This window comes from Nomascus leucogenys, chromosome 2 (genome assembly GCF_006542625.1).
Source record: "Nomascus leucogenys isolate Asia chromosome 2, Asia_NLE_v1, whole genome shotgun sequence".
Classification (NCBI taxonomy): domain Eukaryota; kingdom Metazoa; phylum Chordata; class Mammalia; order Primates; family Hylobatidae; genus Nomascus; species Nomascus leucogenys.
In genome coordinates this window covers 86,648,519-86,667,548 of record NC_044382.1, presented here as the reverse complement: position 1 = coordinate 86,667,548, position 19,030 = coordinate 86,648,519, and positions in this window count along the sequence as shown.

Sequence of the window (19,030 nt, the reverse complement as noted above, 5' to 3'; positions counted from 1 at the left end):
TGTGGCTACCGCTTGTCCGAAGTGGGGAATCACACCCCTTCCTCCTCGCACAGGCTGTTGAGTTTCCAGAAGGAGAAGAAGGAAAAGCCCTAGAAGGTTTGTGTTTGTGTGTGCTAGAAAGGGAGAGAAGAACCACAGAAGAACCCAGAGGCTCCTGCCCCACCCCGGGCCCTGGCGTACTGCAAGGTACACACACATTCCATGGGGACAGGAGGGCTGGGGTCTGCTGCTTCCCTTCAGATGGGGGATGTTGAATGGCCTGGAGCCTAATGTTAACGCATGCCTGACCAGCTGTTTGGGCTCTTTAGAGGAAGGACTCCGCCTGTGACACATGCCCTCATAATATGCCCAAGGCCCCTGAAAGCCCGCTTGGAGCCCACGTGGCTGTGGCTTTCCAACCCACCTGCCCTCAGATGGGGAGCTTCCTGGAGCAACACTTACCTCAGCCTCCTCTAAGCTACCAGAGCCCCAGTCCACGAATTGCCTCCACCCCTACAACAGCAAATCAGTGCCTTTGCTGCTTCTGACAAAGGACCGCTGCCAACTGCCACATCGGAGCCTCTGTTTCCTCATCCAGATGTCAACACCAGCAAGTCTTCTTTCAGAAGGAGGATGACAGGACACTGTAGGAGCCACAGCAACCACACACAGGGAGTGAGCAACTGCTGGGGCAGCTGATCAAGCAAGAAGTCCCACTTATTCGTCCCTCAGGCCCCACACCGTTGCAATGACCTGTGTAGGCTGCTCCTCCGCTGGAGGCTGGCCCAGCCCCACAGACTAAGCAGGGAACACAGTTTGCAACCTGAACAGGGTGGGGAAGCAAAAGGTCTAGTTAGCAGATCCCTTGGGGTGGCCAGGGAGGGTCATGGAATGGGCATTTAGGCTCACAGGACTGGGGTTCTAATCCTGACCCTGTCACCTTCTTGTGTCTTTGGAAAAAATCTCTGAATGGAGTTTCTCATTCTCAAACTGGGGGACTTGATGAGATGATGTCTAAGGCATTCCCTCCTCCTTAACATTCTGGAATCCTAAGAAAGCAGAAGGTATGAGGCACCCCCTGTCCTCTCAAGCTCCAGCAATCCATGGAAAACTCTACAGCGACAAAGAGCTCTCTTCTAACAAGATTTCTGGAATAATGGACTCCTTTAACAAGACTAATGTAATGAGTAAAGTATTCATGAATCCGAAATAATGTATTAAATTTCATAGGGCCTTTTAAAATTAAGAGGGAGAGCTGAACAAAATGTACAGTGGACATTATGAACTTAAAAGCCTTGAAAAACCACTCCATTACATTTAGTAAATATTTGCCAAACCCCTGCTTCATGCCAAGCACAGTGCTAGGCACTAGGAGCCCAGGATGACTAAGACAGCCCCTGCCCTGTGAAGAAATCAAGGTATGGCATGGGCAGACCAACATGTCAAAAATGTCATTTCAAAATGCTCTAGTAAAGGCGGTGACAGAGATGTGCCCAGGATGTTCTGGGGCTCAGCACAGCCTGGGGAAAGTTCTAAAAATGTTCTTACAGAAAGTAATATCTGAACTGACTTTGAAAGAAGTACTTCAGGCCTTTTTGCTGAACCCAAAGCTCTACAAAGCTTTCCAACTTCAGCACAATATCTATCTGCACTACTGAGGTTAGGTCAAGTTATTGTTGAAGCTCTTTGATCTTTCCCCACTGGCCAGCAACCCAGGAGGACTACTGAGAGCAGGAGAGGAGAGTCAAACATTCTTAGCCAATTCCTTTCCAATTATTCTACACATTGGCATAGGTTTGGGTTAGATTAGGATCTTCAGGCTCAAATTTTTAGTTTCCTGAAGTATATTCCACGGACAGAAAAGCTGACTTAAGATCATGGATTAGGATCATTTATGATTCTCAGTCCCTGAACTAGACTAGCCTTGCACCAAAGTGCTCAGTAACCTCTTTAAAGCTCACTTATAGCAGGTAGGGATGGAAGAAAGAAGAGAAATGCCAGCGCAACTCTAGGCAGGGTTAGAAAGCTTGAGATCTTCACTGAGTTATATTAAATGTCTTAAGTCTACACTTGGTGTTCTCCCCTTGAAGTGGCTTAAATTTATCGAGTTTCTAGATTAAATTAGACTTTCTTTTTAGAAACAAAACAAAAACCTTAGGAAAATGTCACAGTAGAGCTACTGCATGTAGATATTCTGCAGATACCATTATTTTTCATGTTTTAGAAAACAGGAGATATATAAATGTCACTGGGGTTGTGAAAAGAAGATCTTGTTTGTTCCAAAGAAGATTCTAGAACAAAGCACTAAAAGGATTGATTATGAGCTCCTAGAAGAGAAAACCGGCCTCAAGGTCTTCAGGACAAGTCACAACAAACAAAACACGGAATTATCATAGGCCTAATAAATCTGGAATTAGGGAGGCTTGCCTCTTACTGTATCCTGTAGGCATGACAGAAACAATGTGTGTGATGCCAGGACCTTGGCTGGATTCATAACTAGCTGCACAGCTATCTGGAAATGAGCCAATCTGAATGTGTGTCATCTTAGGAGTTTTGTAGTATAATGCCCTAGGGAGCAGCCTTGTAACTTTTTGGAACAAGACAGGGAGGAAAGAGTGAAGAGAGGAAGAAAAAGAAAATAAGGCAGAAGGAAAAAGAATAAGGGCTCTGACCTTAATTTGATTCTGTCTCGCATTTGTATTAATTTGGAAGATGATGTAAAGAGCGTGATCACCGAAATTGTAGAGTATGCCAATCAGGAAGAGAACTGGGATGCAACAAGTCCTTGCCAAGGATAAGATAATGGGCTAAATACAACAAGATGAAATGTAACTGGGATGAATGCAAGCTTCTATCCATGGGTCCAAAAAATCAGTCGTGCAAGTTAAGAGAGACATGAATTAGCTGCAACATTTATAAAACATAAAAATCCTGAAAGACTAAGGCTTTGAATTGACTATAAGCTCAATGGCAATGGGGCCAAATAATCAAATGGGATTTTAGACTAAAATGAGGGAGCTGATGGTTCTCTTTTACTCTAAACTCCTCAAACCATATCTGGAAAATGGTGTCCAGTTCCGGGCCTCAGGCTTTAAGAAGATGGTAACAAAGTGGAACATGTCCAGAGGAATAACCAGGAGAGAAAAAACCCAAGTGTTCTCCTGGAAAAGAGAAGATAAGAAGGACAAAAGTGCTGACTTCACGTGTTCACAAAGAATTGGATTTTGGGGAGAGACAAATCTGAGACTGATATGAGGAAGAACTTTCTAACAAAGCTATTGAACATTAAAATGGGCCACCTTGGGAGCTAGTGATGTGCCTATCAGGAGAAGTGTTTTAACACAGGCTGAAGGCTACTGCTTTAGAATGAAGTAGAAGGGTCCCTGTCTATATACAGGTTTCCTTTATAGATTCTTGCGGGAAGTATTCTCTGTGAGGCATCATGCTAGGCACTGGGGATGCCAGGACATTGTGCCTTCCATGAATGAGACAGATCACAATCATAGCCCAACAAGACACATGTGGTCCTGGATATATGAAAAATAAGTACAATAAGCAAGGGAAAGAGAGTTACTAACACTGCAGGGAAGATGAATTCTTGATCAGGCAAAGCAAAGGAGAGAGTAGTGCAGTGGCATCCAGCTGGGGAAGTTTCTGGGTGTGTGGGGATGGAAACAGTCCGGTGGGAGATGAGACCGCAGAGGTGGGCTGGGGCTGGGTTGTCTAGGACCTTGGGCTGTACAATACATGAGCTCGCTCTCTCTCCAGAAGGAGGAGGAGAGAGAACTGGCAGGGACTCCTTAGAATAGAGATGGAGGACAGTGATTCTGGTGATAGAGAAGATGGACTGAACTCAGGAGAAATTGGTGACAGGAAGACTGGTTAGTCATTTCCAGTTCTGAGGTACTTGATTTCATAGGGTGATAGTAAATGTGAACATCTTTGGATGAAAAATGCTTTTACAGGAGGCTAACAACAAGAGGGCAGCTCTGTGCAGAAACAAGTTGTTTGTCTACGAAAATGAGCAGAAAAGGTCTGGGCAGACATGGCTGGCTGATCCCAGGTCATGAAGACCCGGTCCAGGACATGGTCAGGACTGACCAGGCACATTTTCCAGGGAGAGTAGCATTACAGAGTTTCTAAATGAGCCCATCAGCATTGGACAAATAAGTCTTGCTTGAGCTGAATATAAACTTATACAGGGAATTGGAAAGAAATTGATAGAGGGCTTTCCAGCCTTTGAAGCTCTCAAAGACACTGAGACCTGAGAAAAAGAAAAGCTCTGCCGTCAGGAGCCTGCCTGGCCCTCACAGCTAGGCCTTAGTAGTCTCCTGTTGAACACTTTCACAGAACTCCAGACAAGGCCACTCTGTGAATATGATGATAAGGCAAATCAAGACCCCTTCATAGTCATGTCTGAACTCCAACCAGAACAAGAACATTGTCCAAACCACAAAAATGATCAGACATTCCCTTATCAGGCTAATAGAAGCAACTGCTGCTGCTTTGCCAATTACAGCTTTAGCCTCACTTCATTCTTCTCATCTTTTAGATAAGATTTGTTAAGATAATCAAAGATTTATCTTGTTTCCTGATGGAATCCAATGCACAGCAGAACCCTATTTCCTTGAACGCTCCTCCAAATCACCTAAGTGAAGTCCAAGTCCTGTAAGTAGTCCTTTCTAACCCCTGTTACTGAGCTGCCTCATGGTTCTTCATGGTACATGTTGTCTTTCCTTGCAATATGTCAACAAATCCATTTGTTCCTGGTGGTCTGTGGCAGGAACACATTGACATGCCATTACATTATGCTTTATCCCGAGCTTTCTTCTCAGGGGTTCTAGTGTCTCTGAGGTTTTCATGTAAAACGTTATACATCACTAGCGGTGGTGGGCTAGTCCACGGACTGTTTTGAGCACAGGCCTAGGCTGTCCTCTTGTCCACCTGATGCATTCCAAAACCAGCTCAACTATCAGCGGCTTCTAAGACGATTCCCGATATTTCTTCCTTGAAATGACCCATTCTCTGAGACCCTACTGCACATGATATGAGCCTTGTTTGGCAAATATTTCACGGTGTTGTAAATATTTTTAAGCACTCTTCTATAAGAAGATTGTGAACTCATTGAGGGCAAGGACTCTGTCGTATTCATTTTTGTGTCTCCAGTGTCTAATGTAATAGCATGCAGAAAGTTCACTAAATGAATAAATGATCAAATGAATAAGTGAAATGTTAGACTTGGAAGGGACCTAAACAATCATCTATCCCAGAGTTCTCAAACTCAAATGCCTAGTGGGGCCCAGCAGTGATAGCTAGAGAGGGGCCTGTGGCTACATGGCAATCCATGCCCCATCAGTGCCAGTGGGTTTTTCCCAAGAATATGAGTTCACTGTTGCCAGATCTTCTGAATTTTAAAGAAAAGCTAGATATATCAAACTTTAAAATGTTTAAAAATACTCGGTGAGCCTAATAAAATATGTCTGTGGGCCAGGTTTAATTTCTGGGCTGCCAATTTGTGACTTCTGATCTTGGCCAGCCTCTAATTTTGTATGCAAAGACACTGTGGTCCAGAGAGTTTGGGGCATTCCTGAGGTCACGCAATTATCAGTGGCAAACAGACTCCAACCCAGGCGTCTTAAGAATTCCAGTTCAAATTAGTATCTCCTGATCATATTCTGGGAGCAGGGCACTCAGATCTCATACTCTTATTCAAGCCAAAGTGCAGGCACTTGGGATGGTGGAAAACATGCGCAAAAATCTAAGACGTAGCGTCTAGACTTTGCTAATGGTTCCCTATGTCAGGTTATATTTTTAAACAATCCTAAGTATTTTCGTCTCTTTCCCAATGCTGTGTCTGTTTCCTTCTCACTAGAAAATTTAATTATATACATTTTAATTTAAATTTTGTTCCTATCAGTGTAATACCCATAGCTGTATAAAATGTTAAATTATACTACAAGGCCTATAGTGACAACTCGCAGTTGCTTGCCCCATACCTTACCAGCCCTCAGTCCTACTCTCTTCAAATTTTTTAGTTGCTGAAAAGTCTTTTTAAATTCATGGTGCTCCAGTTTCAACCTGGAAACACATGCCCATCTGCTCTAGGACATTTTCTTGAATCATTTATTTGAAATTGTTGTTCTCGTTTTCTCTGTTATCTACTAGAATTCCTATTAGTTGGGTCTTCTAATTTTCTTTCCTTCCATTTCATTTTAATCTATTTCTTTAGAGACTTCCTCAGCATTATCTTACAGCCCTGCTACTGAATCTTTCACTTCTACTATTACACTTTTAAATTCCCAGAGGTTTTTTTTTTTCCTCATTCTCTGAATATTCTCTTTGGAATGTCCTCCTGTTTTTGTTTTGTGGCTTCAGCATTGTCTCCTATCTCCTAATAATTGTGCTTTGTCTGTTGATTTGTTTGAAGTTGCTTATGTTCTGGTCTGTTTTCTCCGAGTTCCTTTTTATTCTGTTTGTTTCCGTCTCTGCTTTTTCCATTAGAAGCTTTCCTCAAATGTCTGGTAGACTTTGGTTACCTAATCATATTTACAAGTGAGGAACTAGAAGAAGTAAATACATGAATAAGTAAATAAGCAAAGCACTACAATTCTGATAATAAGTTCTGTGTGCAAGGTGGCCTTTTTGACTGGTGGGCTTTACTGTACAGCATCCAGCTATTTTTCTCAGGGGATCTCCAATGGTCAAGTCTGTGGCTAATTTTATGGAAGAAGACTCCTCTAGATGCCTTCTTGAGAGGTAAAAACACTGGCTCCCAGTGTTCTGAGAGCCAAATAGAGGAGGAGAGTTGGAGAACTCACCATTCAGTATGTAGATTTTCACTTCACTCCCCATGTTTCTAACATTCTGCTTCATCCCTATCTTGACTGGTGTCCCCAAATCCTTTCTGGTTCAACATCTCCAAAGGGAAAATCTCTAATCTAATTTGAGTGGTTGTGGGGATAAAGGGATTAACATTTATTTATTTATTTATTTTTCGAGATGGAGTTTTGCTCTTGTTGCCCAGGCTGGAGTGCAATGGCTCGATCTCGGCTCACTGCAACCTCCACCTCCCAGGTTCAAGCAATTCTCCTGCCTCAGCTTCCCAAGTAGCTGGGATCACAGGCATACGCCAACACATCCAGCTAATTTTGTATATTTAGTAGAGATGAGGTTTCACCATGTCGGCCAGGCTGGTCTGGAACTCCTGACTTCAGGTGATCCACCCGCCTGGGCCTCCCACAGTACTGGGATTACAGGCGTGAGCCACCGCACACCGCCTGATTTGTCTTTAAAAGACTTGACCAAGCCTCTTGTTTGCAATCCCTCCTGACACTACCACCTTTAGAGACACCTGTGGTATTTCTAGTTCCTGAACCTCTCCGAGCTTCTGTGAGATGCATTGCTTTGTTCCTTGTTAATTTCCCCGACAGAGGGCTGAAGCTTCAGTTTTGGGGGGGTCTGCTAAGTCAGTTACTCTTGGTACTTATGCATTCTAGCTTCCAAAATTTTGCTTGCACTTCTCTGCTATCACCTCCTCTCTTGCTGTCTGCCTGTTTTGATTGGTACCTTCTTTATTCCTTTACCATCATTTCAGAGAATCTTCCATGGAGGGCACAGACAAATACATTTGTTTAATCCACTGTGTGTGATAGGAAGTTTTCCTAGGAAATTTAGATTTGATTTTTAAGGCCTATTAATCTAAGATCCACCTTGACTAGGTGGGTACATGGACAGTGACAACCTGGCCCATTCCATATTCTTAACAAGGAGTCTTTCTGATGAGGCTGCAGACACCAAATGGCCCTTTGATTCCTCTCGCATAACACGATTTGATGGAGATGTAGCAGATCTATCTGTGATGTGACTACTCCAATTCTGAATAAGCAATGTTGTAATACTTCTCATGATATTTCCCAATTTTATCAAAAGGTTCATGTGTCAACAGCGTGAAGATTTTAAACCTGGCCTAATATTTTTAAAATGTTGTGCCTTTTCATAGCTGAGTTGTACCTTACTTACTTATGCAGTTATATTTACATAAGCATAATGCTACTTTGGACTGAGTTATAAGAGAGTCCTGTAACATTCTTTATGAAGTCAGTGTCTGTTACCATCAATAATAAGGGGTGTGTGGTATATGCCACCAGATTTGGCCCATGATAAATATCTTCTGTTACTAACAATTATGGCAGTGGCCGTAGGGATACTGGAGTGGTAGTGGAGGTATTGGGGACATGACCAAGGTGACAGTACTAGCCTGGGCAATGGTGAGACCTTCTTTCTGCATTTTTTTTTAACTAGCTTAGTGTGGTGGCTTGCGCCTGTGGTACCAGCTGTTTGGGGAAGCTGAGGTGGGAGAATCACTTGAGCCTGAGAGGTCGAGGCTGTGGTGAGCTGAGATCACGCCACTGTACTCCAGCCTGGGTGATAAGCAAGACCCTGTTTCAAAAAAAACAAAACAAAACAAAACAAAAAACAGTAATTCAGTGGTCTTTGTAAATTAATTAAATTATCTTTATTTACTTACTACTCTTTGGCTCTTTATTATACAATCTACAACATTTGGGATAAGCCACCATGAATAAAGTTATGTTCACAATTCTGGGTGCCCATTTGTAGCCTTACCCAAAGAATGTCAGATGCTAGGAAAACCAGGCCATTACAGTGTGACTAAAAGAGGCCACCACTATTTATCATGGTGGTCCCTCCACCCTACAGAACAACCAGGTTAGACTCGTATAACTGAAAGTGACAATTATATAACTACAACCATGTCCACTTATCAATCAATCAATATCTATGTTCCAAAGCTTTGTACTGGGGGTTCTGAGGGACACAAAAGGAGACAGTCCTTTATTCTTGAGGAACTTACCAATAGTACTAGGCAATGTAGGGTGAGCTTCCGTGGGCATGATGGGTTTAATTTAAGAGGGAGAAAGAACTTAGTATGGAAAGCAATGAAGGGACTGGGACATTCTCATTGTACTTTGTCTGCATCCTGGTCATAGAATTTTTAGTACATGGCATTATTGTTATTTGCCTACTACATGATGTCGTCTCCATTGAGGACATGGGGCTTGGTCTCTTCATCTTTGTCTCCCCGGCAATTTGCATATGGATAGTGCCTGGCACATTCGATAAGTGTTTATTGAATGAAAGAAAGAATGAATGAGCAAATTCATTGGCAGAGGGTGGTGGTGTTGGGGGCGGGGGGTAGGCTACCCCTTTTTTTTTCTTTTTTATATATATATTTTTTTATTATACTTTAAGTTCTAGGGTACATGTGCACAATGTTAAGGTTTGTTACATATGTATATATGTGCCATGTTGGTGTGCTGCACCCATTAACTCGTCATTTACATTAGGTATATCTCCTAATGCTATCCCTACCCCCTCCCCACCCACAACAGGCCCTAGTGTGTGATGTTCCCCTTCCTCTGTCCAAGTATTCTCATTGTTCAATTCCCACCTATATGATAAACGGGATAGGCTACCTCTTAAATGACCTATAGGAAACAGGCAAACAAGACAGGGGGGTGTTTCTGGTGCAGGAAACTGATTGAAGTATGCAAGGGGGTGTTCTGAAACAAATCTTGCTGGAATACAGGGCTCAGTGGGTGAGCAGTGGGAGATGATAAGTTTGGACATGAAGATGAGCCAGATTATTGAAAGACTTGAAAACAGGTTCATGGAGTTTGGGCTTTATTCTCTATGAATGGGTAAGCTGTTGGCATATTTAGCGTACAAGACGAATTTGATGAGAGCAGGGTAATATTAACTTTAGCTTGTCTGCCCCAGGCAGAACGAACTGATTAAGGAAGAGACTAGAGCCAGAGCAGATAGTTAGGAGACTACTGTGATAATCCAAGTGAAAAATGATGATGGCCTCGATGGAGTAGTTGGTGATTGAAAAGGAGAGACAGAAAGAAATGCAATAAAAGAAAATCTATAAGAATAACCTATTAAAATGAAAATCCTAAAAAAATTCTGCTTGATAAACCCAAGTTAGGAGGTTTTGTTATCTCACCACTTTCCAGCAGTTTTTGTATTGTGAAGACTTTTTTCAGCACACATTTTTCTGAAAAAAAGAGATGAGAAGGGGAACCCGTATATGAAGGCTTCAGCCCAAAATGTTCAGAGTAAGGAACCAAGGAAAGGGTTCCTGTAGAGGGATTGCTATGGCTTTGCTTCCTACAAGTCTCTCCTCTGCTGAGAGCAAGACCACAAACTGCAGGGAATCTGACTTTCTCCAGGAATGAAAGGCTATGTTTGATCTTGGGGTGGGGACTGCCCTGGGAAGGGCAACCATTTCCTGCAGTCTCACAAACCATTGGAATCTTCTTCTCTGTGGATTTAATTAGATCCAGTACTTAGTAAATGATCACATTTCCAGCCCTAAACCTTTCAAACTGGTCTTGAGCTATCTACAATGATGGCGACAAATGTTTCCTGGGGGTTGAGGGTGGGAGGTGGGTGTAGGAAACAGAAAAAAAAAAACAAAACCCACAACAACATTTTCTTTTTCTTTTTCTTTTTTTTTTCTTTTTTTGAGACAGAGTCTCACTCTGTCACCCAGGTTGGAGTGCAGTGGCTCAATCTCACTGCAACCTCTGCCTCCTGGGCTCAAGAGATTTTCCCACCTCAGCCTCCTGAGTAGCTGGAATTTTAGGTGTGCACCACCACACCCGGCTAATTTTTGTATTTTTAATAGAGATGGTTTTTGCCATGTTGGCCAGGCTGGTCTTGAACTCCTGACCTCAAGTCATCCGCCCGCCTCGGCCTCCCAAAGCGCTGGGATTACAGATGTGAGCCACCATGCCTGTCCAAAAAAACAATGTTCTGATTTAAAGGAACTGGAGTGATAGTTTTTTCTTCTTTATTTTCCCCCAATCTTGATTTTCACCAACGTTTTTACTGTGGAGGTTTAGGTCATGTGAGTGCCAAAAGGATTAACATTTTAGACCATTCTGAAAAAGCTTTTGCAGTGGGAATACTGTCCTGTTCATAATAAGCACAACAAAAATCTTACAGATATATTTATATAAAGGAAAAACCAAAATAGGTGTAGGGTAACATTGAAAGCTTAATGCTTGCACAAAAGTCCTCTTTGTTTAATTTTCTTTTTAAAAATGAACTCACAAAAAAGGTGCAAAAATTAATACTGTGTCTTGGTCCTAAGCTTGAGGCAGATTCTGCATCTTCAATTTAATATTTTTTGTGTTCCTTATTCACCCCAGTGATTAGAGGTGGCCTTAAATTTCAGCACTTAAGTGATGCTTCATGACTTCTTGAACAGGTTAAATAAATAATATCTATATCCCCCAAATTTAACACGATGTGTTGTTAAATGAAGAAGAGAATGAACTACTATCCTTTGTATTTGAAGATGATTCTACTCATGGTGATCACTGATCATGTGCGCAAGCTAGAAAAAGATGTGAATGACCTGCTCCTTTTCATGCTGTAATCGAAGGAGGTCTGGGCTAATTTTCAGCTCTGCCCTCAAGATCCTTCTTTACATGTTATCTTAATACTAATGTCACAATAATAGTACTACTGCTACTTATAACAATAGTGATCGTGATGATGCTGCCGCCAACAACAGTATAATAGTAGGAGACTTAATACCCAATATTATTGTTGGATCTTTTATCAAAATACTGTGATATGGGCAAAGATGTTATTGCCCCTATTTTCTGAACACTAGACACCAGGGTCATCTGTCTTTTACTATTCTCAAGAATATTTAAATTAAAATGGAAAAACACCTATTTAATTCACTTTAAATATTAGTAAAATAATATCTTTGCATTGTTCAAATTCTGTCTTAAGTGACTGACTGGTTTTCTTCTGTTTGTTTCCATCCTCAAATGATACCTTTCCATCCACAAAAAACTGAACCAAAGACACAGCTCCCATTTTCCTATTCGTTTTTTCATATGGAATTTTAATGGTGATTTTATTCCAAACCTTGCACAAACATAAATACTGCATTAAAGGAAGATGAATTTATTTTGACCTTTACTGAAAATGCACTGTGAAACAAAGCACTTAAGCATTTATAGCCTGTTAGACACTCACATTACCCACTTCCATGTAGATAAGAAAGTCTTTCCCAGCAAAAGTAATGTTCACAAGTAGAGCAGTTTTACAGGGCACTTAACTGCAAAGCCAGATTTTATCATGTTCTTCACTATGAGTCTGTTTTGCTTGGTTTTATGCATCTAAGATCTATAGAAATTAAGGGAGTATTTAAAATGTTACATTCAAGAATCATAGAGGATGACTTTTTTTGATGGGTTTTGATGAAAATACAGGATATCTGCAAAAAATACTTGGGGAAAAACATTATTTATTAGAACGGAGATGGAGTGTTTGGGGATTTTGTCTGGTTTCTTTTGAACTAGTTTCTCCCATCTCCCTCCTGTAAAGAAATTGGTGGCATTGTTTCAGTAATTTTTGGTTAAAAGTGGGTTCCAATTCTGTTTATAATTATTAACATACCCTGCCCCCTTAAAATAGACCACCCTTTCTTGCATGGGCAGAAATGAGTATTTTGTGCATTTTATTTTTTGCCATGATCCTTCTTCTTTAGTCATAAGCCTCTGACCGCAGAGCTATTTCCTCTATCCAGATTCTTGTGTCAGAGAGTTGAGATGTTAAACCACAGCAACCATGAAACTTTAAAATCTCTGATGCATGATGAATGGGTGCTGGGCAAAGCAGCTTAAAATCTATGCTTTTGCTTCTCTTTAAACACTTTAAATTGACAGCGCCATAGATCAAACATTTTTACTGAGAGGAGAAGCTTTGGCAATTTAACTTAAACAAGTGCACAGTTACCATCATCTCAAGACCTCACCCCTCCACAATTACCCCTTCCACCTAGCAGATTGGGTACATTTCTCATTGAGAGCAAGTGTGTGTGTGTGTGTGTGTGTGTGTGTGTGCGGGCGCGCGCGCGCGCGCAGTTATACTAGAGGGCAGCGGCCTGTAACCGGGCAGGTATAATACCCCACGCAACTACCCCCACCGATCCCCATCCCACCCAGTCTCACCCCCAAGGAGATGAGCCGGGGGATTCCGCCCGCGGCCCGGGACGTCGCGGAGCATGCGCCATGTTGCCGCCTCCGCCCACCGCTACCACAGCCTTCCCCCTCCCCTCTCTCCTCTTCCTCCTCCTCCTCCTCTCCCTCCTCCTCCTCCTCTCCCTCCCCACCCCCTCCTGGAGCAGCGAAGTTGGCGCGCTGCCCATTCAGGCGTTCAGCGTCAGCTCCTCAGGGATCAGCAGGCAAAGTCACAGTCTGCACAAACAGAGCTTTCAAATTCATAAAATTCATAGGATTTTTCACAAATGAATGAACACAATTTTCTACCAATTTCCTCATTATGCAAATATGCAAAATATCAAATTTAGGCCAATTAGGGTCCTCCACAGTCCCAAATTCACCCGTTTAAGCCATAATTGCAGAAACTATCAAATAATTACGGTCGCTAATTGGAAATATTTGTGACAGATACAACAAATTCTTGCACAAATTACATTTCATTCGAGGAACCACTGCGCGCCACTGAAATTTTATCGAAGTCTAATTTAACTTACATAATGAGTTGAATTGAGTACTTGTTATCAAATTTGAGCAATTCATAGCCCCGTAATGTGGAATGATCAAATAAATTAAAAGGGAATTTATTCAATATTTTGTTGTGATCCTTTTCTCGGAACCATTGCTATTTTGCAGGGAATTTCCTCCTCCCGCGGCCCGGGGCGGGTGCCTGGTGTCACTGAAGCCCCGGCGGTGCCCGCGGCGGCGGCGCGAGAGGGCTGCGGGTGGCGGGGAGCCGGGAGCGGGAGTGCAGAACCCCAGCCCCGAACCGCAGCAGCCTCCGCGCCGCGAGCAACCGGGCTGACGCCCGGTCGGCGTCCCGCTCCGCAAGCTCCGGGCCGTCGGAGGGCCAGCTCGGGCCCTTTGCTTTGTTTTCATTAATTGGGTGGAGGGGTCACCGAACACTTCCGGGTGAAGCAAGGGGGAGTCCTAGAAAGGATTTGACTTCTGGAAGTGTAAACACACGCGCGCGCACTTGCACTCGCGCCCACACATGCACTTCTCGCGCGTGCACACACTCACGCACACATGCACACCGCGCACACCCACACCACACACGCACACGCCACATATACACTTGATCACACGCGCACACGCCACGTGCAGGCACACACATTGTCTCTCTTACACACTCACCACACAGACACACACCCACATACACGCGCGCTCGCGCACGGGACCGCCCGCACCTCGCGCCGGCCTGTAAAACTCAGCCCCGCTGGAGTAGAGCAGAAGCGCGCCCCCTCGGAGTTCCTCTCTCCCGAGCTGGCCTGCCAAGGGTTAACTGCTGGATGGAGGGTCCTGCGATGGTCGCGCGCACAGTGTCCCACGGGCACAGTCACACATAGACACACACATACACACACTCTGGGAGAGGGAACGCGCACTCGCGCTCCCTGGCCTTTGTGTGTGTCCTCGGGAGAGGTCCAACTCCGAGTAACTGAATGGCGCTCTAACCAGTAGTCTAAACCCTCCCTGACGCGCGAATCCACGCGGCCCCTCTGCACGCATGTCCCTTGCGTGCGGCAAACACACGGGCTGCCGGGATCACCCTCTCCCGAAGGTCAGCCTTGCAGACAGGGCATTCATTTTGACTTTGCACAGTCGCGCAACACACTCACTAGCACATTTTTTTTCCAACTGCCTGTGGCCTCATTGGCGGGTTATAAATGTCTGCTTCTCCCTGTGATTTGTTTAATCCGTGGAAATGGTGCTGGTCCTATGTAAACAAGCCAAGTGCGGAATGAAGGCAGTCACCCATGCGTGGCCAGCCTGCCTATTTGTCAGAAAACCTTCATAAATACTGAGCCGGGGCTGGGCAAGGATGTGATGTCTCCATTTTTGCCAGGAAAGGGCACGAGGAAGACAAAGCGAGGCATGGCAGCGTGTAACCTTTAAGGGACAGATAGTCTGGGAGCTCGGAGGAAGCTCTTGGGCTAATTCAATGCGGGAAAATGACGGATGCGGGGCTGACTGCGCGCCTGGCGTCTGCTGGGCGGGAGGGGACAAGGCCCGGGCGTTTTTATACCGGGGAGCACACAGATAAGGGCCACATTGCCTCCGGCCGGGCCCACGAGCCCGAGGCCTTATGAGGCCTTAAGGCTGGGCCAGAGATGCCTCTTGAGAAGCGAATCTCAGACACCCGCAGGTCTACAGGGGCACCACCCCTCCTAGTAAACCCTTCCAAATATTTCATTTCCAACCTCACCTGGTTTCATTCAAAACAAATTCCTGGTGTCCCGGGCAGGTAGCCATGGAGCAGAGCTGCGGACCCATCTCTCGATTTGTCAAAACGTCCGTAGGTGACCTGTCCAAGCTCTGTTTGCCCACCCCTAGACTTATGATCCAGCTCCCAAACCTGTGCTTTTTTTTTTTTTAAAGAACAATGCATATGTGGCTAATTACACACTCCTAACAAAAGCAGTAATTACCGCCTGTAATTATCATCGTCCTTATTTAGAAAAAATGTGAGAAAATGTTGAATATTAAAACATGAAAGCAGCTATTAATCAAACCTTTACACCTTCTTTAACTCAGGCGTAATGGTGGGTATTATCATAAATCTACTCTGATAGTAACACAAGAATAATGAGTTCAGTAATGATAGCGATGATGATCATAATGATTTTAACCAACAAAGAATGGTGTAGATTTATTGCTAATAATGTGGTACAGGAACCTCTTTCATTAAAATTACCTATGTGTGTTCTCCTCGCTGGGGTAACCGGCATGTGTGTGTGTGTCTGTGTGGGGTGTTGCCACCTTCCTTTGTGGCTAAAGATCAAAGCTGGTTGTTTGCAGCATATTGACCTCTCTCTGGAAAGCCTTTATCTGAGTCTCTGTCTGGACACAGGGTCCTCCCTTCTCCCCTTAGAAGAATCTAGTTCAGAGACTCTTAGAGGGGTGGAGTGGATTCGGGAGACCCAGGGCCTGGAGAGAAAGCATTTTGTGGGGCAGGCCTCCTCCTCCTCCAATCTGCCCAACTCCTCACGCCTGCACCCTGTCCAGAGAAGGTCACTGGAGGATGACATTGGCCATGGTAGATCTTCCAGGTCACAGTCTCAGAAGAGGGGCCGGGTTGGTTTGGGGCTTCGATTGATACAATGAAAAGAGGAGGGGGGAGGGGGGAATAAGGATTTAACCCTTGAGACTCCAGCTTTAAACCTTGTTTTCTCTTCCAAAGTAAAGGGAAGTGCTCTAGGTGGCCTAGGGCCTAGGCTTAGAGACCGTTAGCCATTCAGAAGCAGGAATGCCTAGGGTACTAGCCAGGTGGAAAATACAATAAAGAGAGGGAATGTTCAGTTCACCTGAATGTACCCTTGTTTTTAATGAAATTAACTTGGCATTTGTCCTTTGCAAATATTATGAAAATTATCAGTGGAAACCTCTGTTTTAATGTAAACTTTTTAAAAAAAAGACCCCACTTTGGGACATAGTGCTCCATTTCAGTGAGGGGGAGCCCCAGGAGTTCAAACTCCCAAACCTAATTTTGCCTCTGAATTTTCAGTCATAAGCAATTCTCCAAAGCAAATCATAAACCTTTAGGGCTTATGAGAGTTCATAAACAGGAGGCTCTGTGAGCTTGAACTCCCAGAGACCAGTCAGAAAACATAAGTATCCCTCCTGGAGTCCCTGCCCAGGAAAAAGTGTAAATGTAGATATACTTAGTGGGTTTCATAGACTAGTCTGGTTATATTTTCCTAAATGCCAACCTTTCCAATTAACTGTAAAATTCTGTCAGTTATGGAGTATAGAATGCAGTGGTGACATAATTAGGACTTACACATAATAAATAATAAATCTATAGTATTTTAGCCTCCACTACCAGTTATGAGATCAGTGTGTGGGCCAATTAACTACAGGGGGTTTTTTAAATGAAGGTACTATAAACACACTGGTTTTAGATGTCCTAATTAGTAACTTGCTCATTAATTAACTTTTTGATTAATTGTGTAGCAATCTAATTTGTAGATGAGCCACTTAAAGAGTAATACCTTGTAATTCTTTTTTCTGTCTTTAAAATTCCCCTGTAAAATGTAATTTTGTATCCAGCTGGCCTCTTAGTTGTGGAAATTCTCTGCTTAAAAGATGCTCCGCTTTTGGTCTAAAACGAAATGTCACTTAATCCTTTCCTATCTGGACAGGACAGTCTGGCTGGAGGCAGAGGGTGAGGAATAGGAGTGAGGGGGGTGGGGGGACAGGAGGGCAGAGTTCTGCTAATAGTATGAGGAAGTGGATAAAGGCCAAAAGTACTCTATACATTTAGCCGAAACATAATTTCCACTACTTTGTAAAGAAAAGAAGAGAGAAAGCACTTATGACTTTCATCGTGACCAATTCTCAAATCCAAAAACCATTTTAGGGGAAAAGAAATAATTTTTAAAGAAAACTTATGGTGGCCTCCATACCCTATCATGGACTAGCCCAGGGGATAATTTAATGCAGTGGACAAAGGGCTAATGGCCGATTTCAGTAGAGGCCGCCTCACACTGGAACATCCCGGGGCTGTTCTATTAGCATCAGAAAGGGCGCCAGGTCCTGTTTCCACCACAGCTATTGTTGCCCGGGTGTGTCGCCAGTCCTATCCTGCAGAAAGCCTTTAGCCCTGATGGCAGATGATTCTCTAAGTGAATAGAGATGAAGGCAGGGATATTAAGTGACTCTATAAAACATCCCAGACACAATTGTGTGATTGATGGAGGACAAAGTGGGAACAGCAGGACACAGGATCCTGGGAGAAGCAGCCTTGTCAATGCAAGAAACCCATCTCTGGAAACAGCTTCTCCTGGAGGAGTTTGCAGTCTATTTGTATGAGTAATCAGCTGGGCCCCCTCTCTGTCAGCCCTGTTTACTCACTGATTTTCTCAACAAGACAACCATTGACACTGGATGGATGGGGCTAATCTGGCGCAGAACTGGCGGCTTCGCAGAGGCTACAGGTCGAAAATAGAGCGCGGTGCCAGCTTCACCTCGCCTAATCTAGCGGCTAATATTTATTAGAGCCAATTTATACCGCTGCTCTCTCAAAGAGCAAGAAAGTCCTGGGTGCAATTAATAACATGGGCAATAACCACAGACAAACAAATAAATAAGGGTTTGTGAATTGTTTGGTTGGTTTTAAGGGAGGGTGGGGAGAGGACAGGGTTGGGTTTGCCACCTGGAACTGCAAGGAGAGGATGTAAAGGTAGCCTTGAAGCCCCTGAAAAGGGGCATTCTCTTTGGCCCCCTAATCCAATCTCAGAGCAACAACTCGGCTGCAAAACGGCTTAGAAACCTGCACAAATGCACGTAATTCCACATTGCATCTAACAGAACTTGTACACAGACACCTGCCCTCGCAGGCAGAGGTGCGTGCACACACTGCCATTGTAAATATCCAGCTTATGCGCATCCCTACACTGGGCGGAGGGAAACAGATCACAAGTCTTGCACTGCACTTAGCAGCCAAGCCCTGCAGCCACCGAGAAGAGTGGCTATCTGGGAGCTACAAACTGGGGAGGTGTGGGGGAAAAGAGAATGAGGATGGGGTACTAGCCGGAGGGACTCCAAGGTCTTGCTTGGAGGCCTCAGGCCCCTCTTCCTAAGATCAATGTTCTAGCATTTGAGACCTGTTGGTACAGATGCTGACAGTTGTTAAGTTTGCAGCGTTTGGATGTTTAACATGATTTTGCCGGGCCAAGCTGGGGAGAAACAGAAAAAGAGAGTGTGTGTGCTCCCGATGGTGCCTTGTGGGCCTCAAGTGGGTATAAAGTCACCGACAGGCGTACATTGTGAAGGGATGGTAGGAAGCAGCATTGTTCTTAACCGGGAGCCGTTGCAGCGGGGGCTGCTGCACAAGCGCTGACCTCGCCCCAGCCAGGGCCTGCAAACCGCAGCCTGCCAGGAAGGGAGCCCTTTGCCCTCGCGCCCTGGTCTCCCCACTCGCCCTCCCCGACCCCCTGTGG